The sequence below is a fragment of the Acinonyx jubatus genome, chromosome C1, assembly GCF_027475565.1.
Source record: "Acinonyx jubatus isolate Ajub_Pintada_27869175 chromosome C1, VMU_Ajub_asm_v1.0, whole genome shotgun sequence".
NCBI classification, from domain to species: domain Eukaryota; kingdom Metazoa; phylum Chordata; class Mammalia; order Carnivora; family Felidae; genus Acinonyx; species Acinonyx jubatus.
Window position 1 is genome coordinate 150,315,001 of NC_069381.1, and position 2,500 is coordinate 150,317,500.

The 2,500-nt window shown below is 33.5% G+C and overlaps 2 long non-coding RNA genes across 3 annotated transcripts in view; one reads left to right on the forward strand and one right to left on the reverse strand.

Moving 5' to 3' along the window:
• The window catches only part of LOC113598207 (uncharacterized), a 10,345-nt gene extending 8,316 nt beyond the window's left edge, over window positions 1-2,029 (reverse strand). The window contains exon 1 of one of the 2 annotated variants that reach the window (XR_003418839.2): window positions 1-2,029. This exon is cut by the window's left edge and continues 2,264 nt beyond it. This is a non-coding gene — a long non-coding RNA (uncharacterized LOC113598207). The other variant, XR_003418840.2, reaches the window with a different exon arrangement.
• Window positions 1-2,500, forward strand: part of LOC128314047 (uncharacterized) — a 42,954-nt gene that overhangs the window by 36,925 nt on the left and 3,529 nt on the right. The window lies entirely within an intron of this gene.

Below are 2,500 nucleotides of genomic sequence, written 5' to 3' on the forward strand. Positions count from 1 at the left end.
TAATTCTCTTTCCTTAGCAAGAATAAGAATACTTTGAATTGTGAATGTCATGAGTTTTTAAAACAGCGTAAATCAAGTTGATGATATATGTTTATAGTAGATTCTTAAATATCTACTATGCATCTTGGTGTGATATATATTTTCAAACACGAAGTTTATAATTTCATTAGACTCTTAAATAATTTTTTTTAATCTCAGCATTATGAGACATTGTAGTGGAAAGAGTGTTACCTACTTAGTTTTTTTAAATGTTTATTTATTTTGAGAGACAGAGAGAGAGAGAGAGAGAGCAAGTGAGTGTGCAAGCCAGGGAGGGGCAGAGAGGAGAGAGAGAATCACGAGCAGGCTCTGAGCGGCCAGGGCAGAGCCCAACACAGGGCTTTATCTCAGGAACGGTGAGATCATGACCTGAGGTGAAATCAAGAATCCAGACTCAACCGACTGAGCCACCCATGCGTCCCTACCTACTTATTTTTCTTTTCACTAGTTTGTTAATTTTTATCTGGCGTTTTTTTTCCTAAAAATAATTAGCCTTTCATTCACTGAGACCATATATCTATAGACAATTATAACCTTAAAATTATAGATTCCCAACTGAAAAATTTTTTATTAGATTTGCAATTCCATAAACCTAACACCTGTCACTGACATTTAACAACTCTTTCATATTCTGTAGATTAGAGAGACGAGCTTAGAAGATTTTCCATCAAACTGCACTTAACTGAAGCATTTGAAAAGGGTATTTAATTGTACCTACTATTATCTTTTACCTCCCCAGTGTTGTTCACTGTCACATAAACAATTTAATTTACACTGTTATTCTGAAGATATTAAGCATATTTTTTAGTTTGTTTTTGGAGAAAATAAAGAATTAGGCCAATTTTGTGATAAATAAAACAAAACCACAATTTACTTGATGACAAAGCCCATTTTAGTTTATTTCTATTCTTTCTGACCATCCTCACTCTTTGCCTCCCACACCTCCTTCAAATTTCTTTTAAGTCCCAAAGAATCCCAGGAAGAGTAAATAAAATATAAAGTAGCAGGGATGAGTTGAATCCACTTCCCAGAATTGGTATGGAGGACATACATATTGGGTCAGTTGGGATTTTAGACCATCTAGAAATAAGTCATCCAATATATTTAAGAATAATTCTACTTAATTGTGTGAATTCCGTCCTTTAGGAGGTCCTTATTTGATCATCCAACCCTATTTATGAGAAAAGGAATTTTGTTTTCTAATAATAAAGGAAATGGTACAGATATGGATCCTCCAACTTCATAAGCCACACAGAGAATAGGTCAATGAAACTACAGCTCTGTTGGAAAGTAGCACAAAATGGTAATGTAAATGTCACTGTTAGGAAGAGGTTAGATAATCTTTCAATTTCAATGGTTGGGAAAGATAGTTTTATCATTTTAGCTATTTACTCAAGTATCACATAAAATTAAAACTTATCTGCTGTAGTAAAGTGTTGATTTATTAATAATCTGGGCTTAATTTTTTAATTAAGGCTTTACTTTGTGAGAGCAGGTTAAGGTTCACGGCAAAACTGAGAGAAAGTGACAGAGTTTCCATATATCCTGGCTTAATTTTAGGTCATTTATTTTTTTCAAATTTTTTAATGTTTTTATTTATTTTTGAGAGAGAGAGAGAGAGAGAGAGAGAGAGAACACACGAGCATGAGCAGGGGGGTGTCAGAGAGACAGAGGGAGACACAGAATATGAAACAGGCTCCAGGCTCTGAGATGTCAGTATGTACATAACCTGATGAGGGGTTCAAATTGGTGAATCATGAGATCATGACCTGAGCCGAAGTCGGCCACTCAACCACTGAGCCACCCAGGCACCCCAAATTTAGGTCATTAAACTAGCATACACAAAAGTCTTAGTTTGTACAGTAGACATAGGTTGGTTTATAGTTGGTAGAAATGATTTTCTAAGACTCACGATAACTGCTGAATTAATAATGTGTCTTTATTACTTACTCTTTACAGAATTGAGTAAATGAAATGCATTTACATTGAACTGAGTGAATATTTGGTGAAGTCTTAAACCTTTCTTATGGCATTATTTGGAATAATTTGGCTAAGCATCAGGTGACATGATGATATATTAAGGCATTTTAATATAACTTGAATGTAGATGTCATTATGGTATTTTTGTGTTGTATTTTTATAATTTTTTAATTGCAAATTTTCACTAAAAATGGGTTGAAATTGAAGAAAGGGTGAAGGTAAAAGGGATGATCTAAACCATGTATGTATGCATTTTTTTAATCACATCAATGACCTTTATTTATTTTTATGACATTTATTAAAGATCCTTGTTTCAAATTAAGTTGCACAGCTTTCAGTGGCAAAGTTGACTGGTATTCAAACCTTTCTGCTGTACGTAATTGTTTAGTTAACAATGATTTAAAAGCAATTAAAATGATGCTTACAGTACTGCTTGTCTGTTAATTTCTAGGTGGTAGCAAAATCACTTTTATCTCACTAA